Source organism: Vulpes lagopus, chromosome 18, assembly GCF_018345385.1.
Source record: "Vulpes lagopus strain Blue_001 chromosome 18, ASM1834538v1, whole genome shotgun sequence".
In the NCBI taxonomy this organism is placed as follows: Eukaryota; Metazoa; Chordata; class Mammalia; order Carnivora; family Canidae; genus Vulpes; species Vulpes lagopus.
In genome coordinates this window covers 18527081-18543878 of record NC_054841.1, presented here as the reverse complement: position 1 = coordinate 18543878, position 16798 = coordinate 18527081, and the positions used below count along the sequence as shown (strand labels likewise).

The 16798-nt window shown below is 43.1% G+C and overlaps 1 protein-coding gene across 2 annotated transcripts in view; it reads right to left on the bottom strand.

Annotated features, from left to right (window-relative positions):
* ZHX3 (zinc fingers and homeoboxes 3) overlaps positions 1 to 16798 on the bottom strand; it is a 103160-nt gene that overhangs the window by 38926 nt on the left and 47436 nt on the right. Inside the window, exon 3 of one of the 2 annotated variants that reach the window (XM_041732416.1) lies at positions 12219 to 12282. The exons of the other annotated variant lie outside the window; for it this stretch is intronic. The gene's annotated coding sequence lies outside the window, so the exon portion shown is untranslated. The remainder of the gene's footprint in view (positions 1 to 12218; positions 12283 to 16798) is intronic. 2 annotated transcript variants of the gene reach the window in all.

The window sequence follows — 16798 nt, the reverse complement described above, 5'->3', positions numbered from 1 at the left end:
TGGGCCCTGGCCTGATGGAGGTATGAGCAGGCCAGAGTGGAAAGACAGGGGGCCTGCCTGGCTGGGAAGCTCCTGCCCAACAAGCCAGGAGCCTTGCTTGAGCTCAGCTCCCTTGTAGCACCGGAGATGATGTGCTGTAACTGTGGAACCAGCTCCCTCCCCCAGGAAACTGTGGGCTGAGGCAAGGGCTGTATCTTCTTATCACTGTACCTCTATCACTCAGCACAGACGGAGCTGAAGCAAAATGTGATGAGTAAATGCGTCCATATGCATGATTAGGATGTAAAGAGCAGAGCTCTGGACCTGTAATCCCAAACACTTTCCAGTGTCAAGTTCACTTTGTTCTGCCTCTCCTCATAAACTACCCATCCTCACCTGGTTCGTGTTTTCCTATCTTTTCATTTTACCCTCATAAACCAATCCCCATCCTCCCACTGGGAGAAGGGGGTAGATATTCCTGTCCCCAGTCAAGAGTGGCCTATGTCAAACTGATAAACAACCAAGCCAAAGTAGTACCAGAGAATTGGCTTCTCAAGCACTCCAAAGAATGAGCCAGTCCTGCGTCGCGAGGAAAAAGAGAAACCCAACCCGATTACAGTGTAAAAATAGGTCAGTGCTTGAATACAGCCCTTCGGGTTACTGGCAGCAAGCCCCTTTTGGTTCTGACTCTAGTGTCACAAGAAAGTGGCAGCACAGTCTTAGAATAAGGGCTCCACAGCCAGCTGGCGGTCTCAGCCTGGCCTTCTAGAAGCAGCACATCGGGCCAGGCAAATACTGGGGATCTCAGTAAGCCTACGTCACTGCTGACATGAAATACCAGAGTTGGTAAGTTCTGTTTTGTTTTGAACAAATTAGGAGACAATTTAAGGTTGTCCTTATGTTAAGTCGCTCTCCCTTGCATTCAGTATTCTCTCTCCCTTGCATTCAGCTATACTTTATTTAATAAGAAGAAATGAATAGGGTTCAGCTAGCTTGCTTATACCAATGCCAGGCCAACAGAAGCTTCTTTGCCATGAGAGAGTTATAGTTATGAATTATTGCTATGTTCTACTTGCAACAAATTCTGTGTGTGTACCTGTGTGTGCATGGCTGGGAGGGATGTCAAAATTTTGGTTCTATGTCAAAAAATCATTGTATATGGTTAAAAAAAAAAAGCTAGTAACTACTGGTCAAGAATCTGTGGCAACATAGAGAAGGTGAAGAAAAGAGCATCTGAGCAATAGCAAAGAGCATATTTCATAAGAGCAGCGATTGACATTTATCAAACACAAGGTTCGAGGGTGCTCTTCTGGTAGAGTAATTCTAAAACATTCCAGAATAGTCCATTGATATATTTTTCTATAAAAATAGCCCTAGCTCATATAGTATCTAGCGCACATGTCTTTTCAAACTGCAAGATCTGAGGTAAGGGCTCTGTGGAGGACCACTCAGCCTCAGCAATGATGATATGTACACAGTGGGTATCTATTAAACACACTGGTTACAGGAGTTCACCTGCAGTGTCCTTCTTTACTAGCAGAAACAAGGGGGCCATAATGATGTGTTCCCATCCAAGACCCAATTTATTGCATGAGACTGAACTTCAGTTCAGTTCCCTTGATACTAAAGCACTCAATACCCTGTATTTGTTTGCCTGTGTGTAGAGCTGACAGGTGCAGGGTCTGAAAAGCTGAGCTGAATCTTAATGTAGACATCTAAATTAATTAGAATTTATATTTCAACTATTTCTAACAAAAGTTGAGATAACAAGACTAAATAGGAGGGAAAAAAGGGTAATAAAGGATTCAGAGAAGGAACTAGAAAGAGGGAGGGAAGAAAAAGGAAACACCCAAGCAATGCCTTCTCTATCAAAAAACATTTTTGCAGAAATTTACATTACCATTTTAACATCTATTCAATATGAAAACACGACAGGAATTTATACATTCAGTTTTCCTAACTTCGTATTTCATTAATCAAAATCTTCAGATAAACTTGAAAAATACTAATATATACACAAGACATTTCCTTAATTTGCAGAAATCTATAAGCAATTCATGCTTTGCCAAGATGAGGCACTCTAACCCCTGTTCCCCCACCTCCTCCAAGGTACTGTCGTGGTCCACAGATTAGAATCACTAACATATACAGAATTAAAGCTACCAAGTGCCATTTGTATTCTAAGGTACAAGTAATGAAATCCACTAACTCAAATGGCTTACATCATGAAGGAAGTCTAGTGGCACAGGTAATGGGAAGTCCAGAGGTTGGGTTTGATACCACTGCTCTACAATGGAAACAAGGGCCTTTCTTTTCTCTCTACTTTGTTAGCTGCATCCTAAGAGTATTTCCCTAATTAAAGTAAGATGGGGGCAGCCCCGGTGGTGCAGCAGTTCAGCGCCACCTGCAGCTCAGGGCATGATCCTGGAGTCCCGGGATCGAGTCCCACGTCGGGCTCTCTGCATGGAGCCTGCTTCTCCCTCTGCCTGTGTTCTCTGCCTCTTTCTCTCTCTCTGCATCTCTATGAATAAATAAATAAAATCTTAAAAAAAAAAAAAGTAAGATGGATGCGGCAGTCCCAGGCTCCATGTCCCACACCATCTACAAGGACACGGAAAGGACTGGCTTTGGGAAGGCCTCTCAAAACACTGAGGAGCTTTCTCACCAAATCCTTAGCAAACATTCTGATGTCCTGAGCTGAGTCATATGCCTGGCACTAAACCTTGGCACTGACTGCCGCTGGGTTAATCACTGCAGCACATTCGAGGGGTTACCTGACTGCGTTTACACAATCAAGACCCATCCCTGGAGCTCAGGGTGGGACTGAGCCCTCTTTACTGGAAGACAAAAACAAATATTGTCTGTTTACTATGGAAGGGAGTGCTAGAGAGACAGGGAAAATTACAATGTTCTCCACATCTCACCTGGTACTGTATTTGACTCGGAGATCCCTAGTATCAAGGGCAAACTTGAAAATGCATTTTGAGTGCACTCTATTATTTAACAAAGATGGACATTCACTCTTACATGGAGACAAAGTCTCCTGGAGGTAAACTCAAGGAGAAACATGTCTCAGAACTCTTTTTAAGGGGAAATGGGCAAAGGTGAGGAAGTAGGCTAAATTTGGAAAGATACTGTACAACACACTCAAACAGCTGTTCTATACACAGATCCTCCAGAAGGCAGAGGACATCTCAGTAAATCCTAACCAAGCAAAAGGCCTGAGATGAAATGATCTAACTTACTATAAAGAGTAGGCACTGATTTATCTTAGACCCCTCCTTGTGTACCAAATTTTTAAGAATGAGCCAGAACAATTTTATAGAACATGACTGCTAGAGGTTTTTAAGTTACTGTTATTATCAGATTATCTACTTGAGCATATGTTTGTATACAGATGTGTATTCCTCTCACTTATTTCAAATAAAAAATATCTGAGTGCTATGAAATGCTCAGCTCCATGCTAAGAAATACAGTAGAAATGGGAGAGTGCAAATCCACAATGTCTCTGCCCTCAAGGAGAAGAACCACATCACCACCACCACTGGCCAAAAAAAATTACTGTTAGGCACTGTGCCAACTGCTTCCCGTTTATTTCCTCATTTAATTTAATCCTTGAAACAATACTATGAGCTGAGTATCATCAATCAATTTACTCAGAAACCAAAGTTGAACAGCTAAATAACTTCACTCAGGTCACACAAGCAATAGGCAACAGCTGGGATTCAAATCCAGGTCTTCCTGACTCCAAAGCTACACTCATAACCTATGGCACATCTGTTTGGTAAGAAAACAGACACAAACATCCTGTAAGAGTGAACAGCATAAGAAAGTATACTAGAGTGAAGAGCTAAGTCTTGGGATGTAGGGTTAAGTGCCCCTGGATTCAGAGGAAACCAAAGAAGGCATGTCGTGTTAGGAGGAGCCATCATAAGCCGCTATTATGTGAGCCCTATAGATACTGATGTCCAGTTGATCATACACCATCCATCCCCCGGCCTCTGACTCATGACCTACTCATGTAACATTTCTTGATTATTAACCACTGATAAACATGGATGGCCGATGACATTTCTGCAGGCCTTAGGATGTTTTATAGCTATTGTCAAGGATGGAATCAGTTCTTTCTCTGATATGCACAGACTACTTCTCTGTTCTAGAGATAAGGCCATATATAGAAGAAGTAAGTTTTAAATTCTCTGGGCAAATACTAGAAGGGATTTCCACTGTTTGGATATTTAGATGGTTTTTATAACCCTGGCCCTAGGAATATATGACAAATGCCTTTGCACACGGGATCAATTTTCACTAACCTCTCAGCACTGTGGAAAAAAGGTAAATGTAATATAATGTGTGAACAAAACGTACTACTACTTCCTCTGTGTTGGTCTCCATGTACCAAGAAGCCGTGGGAGCGAATGGATGGATGAAGTGTCCCTCTCATGCCTCAGCAGCCTCCTTACAAGGCAGCTGACCTGCCTACCCAGGTCAGGGAGACCTCCCAACCTTCAGGATACGGTTCTAGGGCCCCAGTGTTCCAAGAGAGAGAAACAGCTCCTTATCAAACAGTGGGAAGTCAGAAGCCAGTGACTCAGGAGAAACAGGTGAAAATTTCAGCACTCTGGTACTTTCACAACGAAAAAGATGTGCTACTGGCCCAACGCCAGTAGGGCCTCTATGTATTCTCACAGGTGTAATGGTGAGGTGCTACCCGGAATTAAGATTGCTGCTATCAAGGCAAAGGGAAACAATTCGGTTTTCAGGGTCACATCAGGGACCTTAGATTTATTTTTCAGCCTCAACCTACATTTGATGGACTACTGTGTGACAGGCTCTGTGCTAACATCTCACAGCCTCAAATAATCCTAGGAAACAGACATTATCTTGATCTTACCTGTTTAGAAGCTGAAACTCAGGGAGGTTCGGTCTATTGTCACAGAGCTGGAGTATTATAGTTAGCTATTAGACTGAACCCCCTAATGCCAAGTCCAGTGTTCATTCCATGTTGTATCACGGACTCTCCTAGTGCAAAAGATGTGGGGCCTTGGAATATTATTATTCTATAAACTGGAGTTTGGACCAAGCTCTTACTTTTGCTTCAAGAAAAAAAGAACAAGGGATCCCTGGGTGGTGCAGCGGTTTGGCGCCTGCCTTTGGCCCGGGGCGCGATCCTGGAGACCCGGGATCGAATCCCACGTCGGGCTCCCGGTGCATGGAGCCTGCTTCTCCCTCTGCCTATGTCTCTGCTTCTCTCTCTCTCACTGTGTGCCTATCATAAATAAATAAAATTTAAAAAAAAAAAAAAAAAAAAAAAGAAAAAAAGAACAAGCCAAGTTGAAGGGGACTTTCAGAAGGCAAAGGGTGATTAGGTGTTGCAACAAACAGACAAGCAGTCTGGAAACCTGAAGGTGAGGACCTACTCTGACTGAGCAGGGTGAAGAAAAACTTCAGAGCAGTAAGGCCACCTACCAGGGAGGAGGAGCTTTTGAGGTTAACAATAGACCCCCCAGCACAGACACAGAGGTAGACAAGCAAAAAGAAGTTCATAAGGGGCTGGGGTGGCTCAGTCTGTTGAGCGTCTGCCTTCAGCTCAGGTCATGATCCTGGGGTCCTGGGATCGGGGGGCGGGCGGCAGACTCCCTGCTCAGTGGGGAGTCTGCTGCTCCCCTCTGCCCCTCCCCTCCATCCTCCTACTGTCTCTCAAATAAGTAAATAAATCTTTAAAAAAGAAAGAAAGAGAGAGAGAGAGAGAGAGAGAACAAACCTACCTTGTGTGGGAAATCCCTTAGATCAGGGTTTCTCAACCTTGGTACTGACGCTTTAGACCAGGCAATTCTTTGTTCTAGAGGGCTGTCCTGTGTATTGTAGGATATTTAGCAATGTCCCTGACCTTTACCCACCAGGTGCCTACAGCACCTCCTGCCCCACCCCCTTGTTGTAACAATCAAAAAGGTCTATGGACACTGCCAATTGTGTCCTGCCAAGCACCACTACCTTAGATGAAGGTGTGGCAGCCACTGGGGCCTGGACAATAGGAAGGGGGAACTATGAACCACATAGGAAAGGGAGCAGAGAGCCCCAGTGTCCTTTCATCAACTCCCCCAGGTATGGACTCTGACAACACTCAGACAAATGGAGCCAAAAGTGATCCCACCATGGAGTCCCTTTGAAGAATGCCCAGCTGGACCTGGGCTGGGAGCAAAACGTCTGCAGGACGAGAGAAAGGATTCTAGATCTAGGCAATTTGGCAAGGGCAAATCTTCAGTCTTCTCTCCTTTCAGTAACCTGAAACAAGACAGAAAGACCCAGGGAGGAGGATCTGAGAGGACCCGGATGAGGAGAACCACTAGTGTGTGAGATGCCCATGTATGAGGTGGCTATGACCACAATGTCAGCTGTGCCTGAGCCTTCAGTGGCCACCTCCCCTGCCCGCACTCTCCCCTTGGGCTGCGGCTGCCCAGGCTAGGCCAAAGCACCTGGGATACCCGCTCCTGGGAGCCAGGGAGGAAACAGGAGAAGGGAGCAGTGTGGACTGGAGCACCCCGAGGTGAGAGGGTGAGAGCCTGATAGAGTTCACAAAGGTGTCCGTGTTCCTCAGTGAGGAGAAAACCAGGTGGAACTGGTCTGGGGGTCTGAGGAAAGGAAAGAGGCAGAGAAAGGAACGTTCACAAAGTGCCAATTCTGGGTAAGGCATGTCACGTGGGCTACCGCGTGCGATTTTCATGGCATCACATGATACCTGTGAACAGTATGGGTGTTATCATCATCTCTTTACAGTGGAGGAAAGTGAGCTGTACGGAGGCAACCGATGGAGGGCCTCCCCAGCTGCCCAGAGGCCCCGGGCATGGCTGGAAGTCTCCTCCGCGCTGTGGCTCCTCCTCTGGGCTCCAGGGCCCACAGCGTGAGCTGGAGCTGCTGTCTGTTCCACTAGACTACACTGTCAAGGGCTGTGTTTCGGGTTCTGCGTCTCCAGCATTTCCTTCTGTGCCAGGCACAGGCCCTAGAGCTGTGAGGAAGCAAGCAAGAGCTAATGCAAGGCAGACAAAGAACCCGCCTCGGCCCAGCAGTGTGAATTTACAGCCCAACTAATGAGCGCACCCGCTTACATAAGTGTTTCTCCTGCTATGCTCTGCTCGGCAGCCACTTGAGGAAAGCAGGGCTGGCTTTTCCTGCGCTATATATAATCTCTGTTTTGGCAGGGGAGCATGCTACAGTGCTGCAGCTCGGTCACATTAGAGATTAATTTTTTCTTAAAAATCCAGCAATTTTCTTACGCTCGTGATGCCACAAACGCATAATACAGACCTAGCTTCACATTTAGATACCTTGCCCACATTTCGAGCATTTTTCTACCTCAAAAACATTCTTTATTTCTGGCTCTACTTTGAGAAGCAAAAAAAGGGTGAAATGAGATGCTGAAGAGACAGCTTGCAACACTCTGTAATTATAGCCTTTGATGCTGGAACCTCAAGGCTCCAGTCCCAAATGGGACAGTATTTCTCTCTGGTAACTAACCAGGGGCTGATCCATTAACCAAGAATAGAGTTCTGATACAGCCTAGGCTAGGTTTGTGTTTGGTTCTCTCCCAACTGCCTCCGAGGTCTCAATCCTAGGATCCAGGACTCATGACTGTAGAATCCATTTTTCACAGACAGAATCCTTCATTTGCCCTGGGACTTGACTAAAGATGGTTTTTACTTAGTAAACCTCTCCTTCAGCTACAGTACAGTTACCTGAAAAATGTTTTCTGAAATCTTTAAAAGCAAACATTTACTAAAAATTAAATCAACTTCATATCATACTAGTCCTAAAAGTTTCTCTAATTACTGAAAGCCACAGTTTATCATTCTAATATGAATTGTATATACACACTCACATGAACATTATAAAATTACATTTCTTTTAGGATATTCAGCCATTTATACTTTTTGCCAATTTGGTTGGGCCTTCCCCCATACCAATTCTTCCAAAATGGTGGGGTTTTAAGGAGTAAAATCACATATCTGATATTTTCATGGGAGGACAGGTAAGAAGAAAAGAAAAATAGGCTTTCAAAATAGGTTTGTACTTTCATTAATATTCAAGTCTAAATACTAGTAGAGTTATTATTTCTAGGTATAGCTCTTACAGAGAGCATGCAGGCATTTTGAGACTGGGCTAACACCGGGCGGTGGGGGGCGCTCAGCTAGAGCAAAACTGGTAGGTCATTATGGTTGGAGCCAGATAAACTGGAGTTCTAACCCTGACTCAGCAACTTCCTAGTACAGGTCACTTGGGTCTTGGGTGAAGTATCTAATCTCCTGAACCTCAGTTTTCTCTTTTATAAAATGGGATGCTATCAGCACATACAGGGAAATGACACAAGGTAGTAAATGTGAAGGTATCCTTGCCAGGCATGTTGAGAATTCAGCAGAAGTGTCGGGGCTCCTGCCTTCCTCCTCACCCCTCATGCTTCCCAGACATCAATGAGGCCCCTACGTGTGGTTTCTCTCCTCCCACGTGCAGACTACGGCGGTGTCAGATACTGCCTGTGCATACACACCTTTCCTCATATGTACTGCTGCATCACCACATCACAACCACATGTGCCTTTCCAAAGCACACTGCCCATCACTTTTAGTGAGGCCCCACACACCAGAGTGTACCCACTCAGCCTGGTGTCCAGGTCCTTTCCCAGTCTGGTCCAACCATCCCTTCCTGAGCTCACGCTTCTTTGCAAGCCCACATCTTCCCACTCCAACTCCACCAGGGTAACCCCCTGCTTCTAGCCCTGACACGGCTCCCATGGCCTACAGTATAAACTCCAAAGTGCTTCGCATGGCACGTTAGACACACACTAACTGGTCCCCGTCCCTCTCCAGTTCCACAATCCACCACTCCTTTCCCTCCTCATACTTTATACCAAGCAATTCTGCTCACAGTACGTGGACACCCACACTGTCTTGTCACCATTCAACTTCACACACACTCCCCTTGTTGCCCACTACACCCTTCTCCTCTCATCTATGCGGCAAACTCCTTAGACAACCTGCAGACGTCACTCAAATGAAGCAAAGTCTGCCAAGTAATGAGTCTGTGTCTTGTACAGTTTTGTTACTGCAGCTGCCATGCTGTCACAGTTTTCCACGTTTTTGTATGATTCACTAGCCCACTATAAAGGTCTTCCCTGGGCAATGGACCTAGGACTCCATGGGTCACACGGAGCAGTCACTCAGGAAATGTCTGTATTGTTGGACAGAAGCAGCTTTCAACCTAGACCTAGTGGGAAGATCAACTCAAGTACAGGGCTTATATGCTCCACAGGCAGTCTGCAAACCAGACAGCAGGCAAAGGGAGAACCCCATATTCCCATTTAAAATGTTCAAATGTTTGTGACTGCCAGAGCTCAGAAAAAGAGGCCCTCGAGAAGTTACAACTCTAACAACATGTCTATTACATTTGCCTAGACCCCCTGTAACTCAAAACTGTATTTTTCTCCCCCGAGCCTCAAAGTTCCCTGCTCTATGGAATGATCATGGGCAATCGCTTTTGCAGTTTTTGGCGATGCCAGTTTATGGCTATGTTTTTCTGTTCACTGAACTGGCTCGTTTCTTCAGGAGAACAAACTGTTCTGCACTGAAGCAGGAGTTGGCTGGGTTCTAACAAAAAGATTTTTCCCCCCTGACAGTGTTTTTGCAAAAGACCCAAGTCAATTTATAGCCAAGTAACAAAAGGTCAGAAAGGTTAGTCAAGCAATGGGCGTAATTCCTGTGTGTCACAGCCAATAAAGGAAATGGGTGGGAATAAATAGTATGCAATTTTAACCTGAAATTATTTGTGCAAAACTATTATGGTAAACTATACAAAGGGACCCGTTGCTTCTAATATAAAGGATTTCCCACTCTGATTTTTTTAAGGTACATTTTACTGTGGAAGAACTGAGATGACCTCAAATTCCACATTCACAAGTAGAAAAGGTCAAAACATTTTTCACACTAATTTGTGAAAAAACTTGGCCATTGTTTTTGCAGCTCTGAAACAGAAATGTTCACATAAAAATTAAATATCTCATAGTTAGGTTACAATTAGATACAATTGCGCGGCTGAATTTAATACAAAATCTTTGCCAAAAGAGAAACAAAATCGACCAAAATGATAGGCTAAGGAAAGGCTCTACAAAGGCAATAGTTTATCTGTTTTAATCATGCTAGAAGTGTGACAAACTATTGCATTATTCAGTGAGCATAAGAACAACAACAATAAGAAATGCCTGCTTTTAAAGCAGACAAAAAGAACTGACATCACTAGCCAAGCAAGCGGAAGACAGATGAGTAACAGCCTGTGCTGGGCAGCCAACCAGGCCCAGGCCTGTGGATCTGTGCAGTAAGGAAGCCTTTCAGATGTCCAGGCTGTTGGAAGCCACCCCCGCCCCCTAACAATGTCTACAGAACTATTTAAAACTACTGAATAATCCAAAAAACAAATGGTTAAATAGAACACCATCACAGTTAAGATGGTGTAAATGGTTTCTCCCCCAACCTCCTTGGCTAAGTACAACTTAAAACCCTGTAAATAACCTGAGAGGCAACCAAAGGAGAAGTCTGAAAGGTTGAAAAAGGAAGGCCAACAGGTTAGTGACCCCAGTACTGAAGGACCAACACAGCAGCAGAGCATCTTATGACTGCTGTCCACCCCCCAGTCCAACAGAAGGTGCCAAGATCCAATGTTTCCAAGCCCCAACCTAGCAACAGAAGACAATCCAGGTAGGCTCATCCTTTCCCATTAGAGAACAGGAGTTCTGCTGGCAGCACCAACAGAGATAGACTGGAGACCACTAACAAAACAGTCTGGGGAAGCACTCTTCATCCCAGCAGGATAGAGACTCCCTACTCCCACCTACAGGCACCAGACAGCATGGTCTGGGGAAGCTCCATCCCTCTATCAGCACCAGCAGAGACCAATGAGAGCCTTGGCTGCACCAGATAAACCCAGCTGATCAAAATAGCACAAACAAAGGCTCTGAAAAGAAACTGTCAGTGGAACTCATAACCCACAAAAGTAGATCCCAACCTGTGTGCTAAACCTAAATAGGGTGACTTCCCAGTAAAGGAAAGATTAAATAGGACCCAGAATCTCCTAACATAATAGACAAAATGTTCAGAAGAGAACTGAAAATCACCCACTACACCAAGAATCAGGAAAATCACAACTTGAATGAGATAAGATAATCAGCTGACACCAATACCAAGATGAATCTGATATAGAAATTAGCTTACAAATGACTTTAAAGAAGCAATCATAAAAATGCTTCAACAAGCAATCACAAACTCTCCTGAAACAAATTTTTAAAAATCTCATCAAAGATACAGGAGTTATAAAAAATCAAATGAAAATGACAGCACAGCCCAGGAGGAGGAAATTCTTCAATTTTAAACTGCCAAGTTGGTATCAATAAAACACCCCCATTTCCCTGTTTGTTTTTTAAAAAAGATTTTATTTATTTATTCATGAAAGACAGAGAGAGAGAGAGAGAGAGGCAGAGACACAGGCAGAGGGAGAAGCAGGCTCCATGCAGGAAGCCTGATGCGGAACTCGATCCCGGACTCCAGGATCGCACCCTGGGCCAAAGGCAGGCGCTAAACCACTGAGCCTAATGCCTTTTCTGGTATTTCAAGTAAGAAACCCTCTAAGTAATCTTCAATTCTTTCTTACCCTTTACTTCTACATCCTATCTATTATTATAAAGGAGATTCAACACAGAATGTAGACGGTAGCAGATACAATGATTTTCAGGCCCTCCATTAGATATTTACAATACTTTTGCCAAATATTACCTGTACTCTTTTGTAATATAACTAACAAATGAACCCTATTAAAGTCAAAGTTGAAAGCTCTGACCAAGACTTGTTCATATATAAGATGTTTGCTTGCTTCCTTGCTAGTGTTTTATTGCCCTATTTGACAACTAACGAGACCATTTTAAGAATTCCCATTTTTATCTCCAATTCTGGAAAAGCTGCCTTTTTCTCTTACTGAGGACACTGAAGCCCATCTCTAGGGCCATACAGGATAATTCAAAGCCGACCTTAACCTTAAAGCTCTTTGCAAATACTGCAGGACTATTGTAATGACCCCATCTTCACCATCTACCAACGCGTTGAAGTAATACAATGACTCTCTTGATCGTTGCTATATTTTATTAATACTTCAGCACATATTATTGGGGATAATATTTACTTTTAAAAGAAGCTTTATTTTACCTATTGTCTTACTTTCGGGAGGCTACAGTGGAAAAAGCATGGACTTCAGTGTCAAAGAGCATCTCTAAAAAAAAAAAAAAAAAAAAAAAGAGCATCTCTATTACTTTTTTTTAATTCAATTATTTAACATATAGTATATTATTAGTTTCAAAGGCAGAGTTCAGTGATTCATTATTTGTATATAACACTCAGTGCTCATTACATTATGTGCCCTCCTTAAATGCTCATCACCTAGCTACCTCACCCCCTACCTCCTCCCGAGTGTCCCTCTTACTAGCGACACAAATAGTGTCTCCCCATCTATAAAATGGAAATAATTATGTATACCTCTTATGAGGATTAAGCAATACATTACTTATAAATGTGCCTGGTATATCATGGTGCTCTCCTAGCTCTAATTAGCATTCCTACCTTAGTTTCTTTTTTCCACCTAGTTCTCATTTATGTTTTCTTGCTGTATTTATGGATTTGAATGAGCCACCTTAAACTCTTCTGGAACAACAACAAAAAAAGCATATCAATATACAATATAAAAATAGTAGATACTCCTCTAGGAAGTAGGGGTGGGCATTGACTAGGAAGGGACATGACATGACTTTCTGGGTAATGATAGTATCTTGGTAGGAGTTTGGGTTGCAAATAAAATCTTTAAAAAAAAATAATAAAATCTTTAAAAAAAAAAAAAAAAAGGGACACCTGCGTGGCTCAGTGGTTGAGTGTCTGCCTTTGGCTCAGGGCGTCATCCTGGGTCCAGGGATGGAGTCCCGCATCAGGCTCCCAGTGAGGAGCCTACTTCTCCCTCTGCCTGTCTCTGCCTCTCTCTCTCTGGGTCTCTCATGAATGAATAACAAAAATCTTAAAAAAAAAAAAAAAAAAGGAGTTTGGGTTGCACAGGTGTATGCCTTTGTCAAAACTCAGCCAATGTACAGTTAAAATTTAACTAAAATGAAATGTGAAAATATTACCTTAAAAGAAAAAATTAATAGAAGCAAATAATGACCTCTACATAGTGATAGGTATGCTGAAGCACTGAGGGGGAATACATTTAAAAATATGATGAACAGATGGCTAAAGGGATAGGATAGAGTAAAATGTCAATGGTAGAAACCTTGTGGTGGGTGTATAGCTGTTCATTGTAAAATTCTTCAACTTTGTGGAACACTTGAAATTTTTTATAATAAAATACTGGGAAAACATTCTCTAGGGAAAAAAAACGGAAGGCACTCAACACACATTAGTTCTCTTCCTAAACCCTCTCCCTATTGTTATTCATCCACTTGTTCATATACTTGTTAACACTTACTAGGCTTACAGTGTAGTACTGCCTACTACAAGGTGCTCAGCCCCAAGCCCTATGTGGATTAAGTAAGATAATAAACATATAACACATAGCCCAATTCCTGCTACATAGCCAGTGTTTGATAAATGCTAGCTATTATCATCCCAGTACAGCACACAGCAAAGAGCACGGGCTTCTAGCATTATCAAGTAGTGGTTAGAAGCCTTGACTCCTAACTGACTACCTGGGTTCAAATCCCACCTCCACCACTTTGTTCCGTTGGGCAAAATTCTTAACATTTTTGTTCCTCAGTTTCCTCATTTGTAAAAAGAAAAGGGGGTGGGGCATCTAGTATCTCTCTTTCAAAAAAATGCCAGGGGAAGACCAAAGGCATCTTCAAGGGGAAGGGGTGGTGGTGGGAACTGGATGATCTAAGACTTGATGGCAGAAAAAAAAAAACCAGAGAAAGCTTGATGATGCGGTAATATGAGGTACACAGAGCCTATTAGGGCGTAATAGAAGCTATGCAGGGGGTTGGAAAATTTGTGGCTGGAAAGGGATCAGGATCAGATGGTGGAAAGCTCTGCTAATGAATGTAGACTTTGTTCTGCAAAAGTACTTTGAAAAAATGACCATTTATATGCTCCACCGGGTTAGTAGAGGTGAGCCTTCCAAATTAATTGTCAACCAATAGCTTATCCTTGATTTCTCTAATAAGAAATGCTGTTCATCGCTTATTCACTGTACTTTTTAAATAGGATAACTAAAAATTCCTAATCATTAGTATTTTACCAACTCAAGGCATGAGGACAAATCTCTATTCAATAAAGCCCACAGCCTCTCGAAGGAGGGCCAGGGAAGAGAATAACAGTGCTGTGGAATCAAGTTAGTTAGCATCACTCTAACTGGTTCATTGCTTTGAGATTCAACTTGGAATCTGACCTGAGAGATTAAATTCAGGAAGGGAGAAATGTCTATGCAGCAGAGAAGACTTGGCTCCCTCTGGACACTGCCAGCTGGCCACACTACACCTCTACATGCTCACTATGCCTTGGTAAACATATTCTGATTGCCATAAGTAATCAGAGCCCTTCCCAAAGCATCTTCAACATCAGAATCTGATGGGAGTGGTCCGGAGAGGGGAAATGGTGCTTTATGATTAAAGGCATGAAATATTACTTCAAAGTTACATAAATGAAATGTATGAAGTATACATGAAAACATCTTTTAAGCACTGTTGGAATGAAATTAAAATAACAAATATGCATTAGGAGGTTTTTAAATTCCAGAATTATATATGGGCAAACTTTTATCTGGTGTAAACCAAGCCATGTGAGGGAGGTAGGTGGGCTGGTTCAGACTCAGAGGTGCAGTCTCCTGGTCTGTGAGCTCCATGCAGGCAGCGACCATGACTCTCTTGATCATTGCTATATTCTCAGGGGCTAACACAATGCCTGGCACACAATGGGTGCTCATAAAATACTTGTTAACTGAAAATGGCCTAGTCCCCAGCTTTCTAAGTTCAGAAATACAATATTCCTAACTAAAAAAAAAAAAAAATACAGTATTTTTTTAGTTCACTGAGATTATGAAATTCTTAAGTGGGTGGGCCCAGAACTGGTTTAATACAAACCAAACTCAATGGAGATACACTAGATCTTCCTCCTCATTCTTAGAGGGGGCACAGCTTTCCAGGAGCCTCTGCTCCTATCATTTACACAGAGCTGTCCTTTCCTTACATTGAAGCATCTGAGAAACAGAATCCCTAATCAGGCCATCCCTAATCAGGTAAAAATGTAGAGCTCCAAAAGAAGGCTTTCAACCTGCATATGTAGCAAGTCTAGTTTTGCAGCAACCGAAATGTCTGTTCTGGGCCAGTGGAGCATCTTCCATACTGTGGACAGAGCAATCTGTACCCTGGCAGAGTCCAAATCCTCCTAGACTCCATGCAGACTCCCAGTCTGCTGTCTCTTTGCAACAGTCTTCATTTGAACACATTAAAAACCTCTATCTGTTATGATTTTTCTACTTACCAGGCTTTAAAGTTTGCCTGCTTCTTAATGACCAAGGAGAGACTTTCATCTACATATGCTTCCAGAGGGCTGCTTAGGTTTGGTCATCTCTACCTGGGTGGGCACTGATTTTCAAGCCCATTTTGGCCTCAGCAACAAACAGTGAAGCGACATCCTCAGAGAACACTAGAGTACTAATTGATATCCTTGGACTCATGACTTTTTTTTTTTAAGATTTTATTTATTTATTCATGAGAGACAGAGAGAGGGGGGGGGGAGATGCAGAGACACAGGCAGAGGGAGAAGCAGGGTCCATGCAGGGAGCCAGACATGGGACTCGACCCCAGGGTCTCCAGGACCAGGCACTGGGCTGAAGGCAGCACTAAACTGCTGAGCCACCTGGGCTGCCCTGGACTCATGACTCTTAAGTCTGGTTTGGATTTTTGTTTTTCCAAGTGCAGTATCTTTTTTTTTTTTTTAAGGTTTTTAAATTCATTTATTTATGAGACAGAGAGAGAGAGGCAGAGACACAGGCAGAGGGAGAAGCAGGCTCCCTGCAGGGAGCCCGATGCAGCACTCGGTCCCAGGACCCCAGGATCACGACCTGAGCAGACGCTCAACCACTGAGCCACTCAGGTGTCCCAGAAGTGCAGTATCTTGCACTAATTTTCTGCCCACTTGGCTTCATAAAAACTTCAGAAAAATCTCCCATCAGAAGAGCTTTAGAAGGATGTGGGAAATTCAACACATCATAAAATAAGCCCATATGCAACACTGTGGCAAGCTCATTCTCATTTTCCCACTCAGAGGGACTGAACTCCAAGCTTGCTTCTTATTCTTAAGCCAGTTTCTAACCCAGGACCAAATTGTTTCTCTAACCTATGATGGCTTTTTACTGAAAAGAAAATGAGAGAGGGAGAATACAGAAAACTTTGGTAACGAATCTTGTCAAAGTTTTCTTTTTTTAGTTTCAGCTAATTTTAGACTTATAGAAAAGTTGCAAGAATAGTAGAGTTTCCATATATCCCTGACTCAGCTTCCCCTGACATGAACTCACATCAGCCTAGTGCATTGAACAGAACCAGGACATTAACACTGGTACAATACTATAAACATCTTTTTCAAATTGCACAAGTATTTTTCCTATCAATGTCCTTTTCCTGCTCTAGGATCCTATCCAGAATCCCTAGTGTATGTAGTCATTTCTTAGTCTACTGCAGCCTGTGACAGAATCTTGATCTTTCCTTGTCATTTGAGTCTTTGATACTTAATAATATTTGTCAGTTATT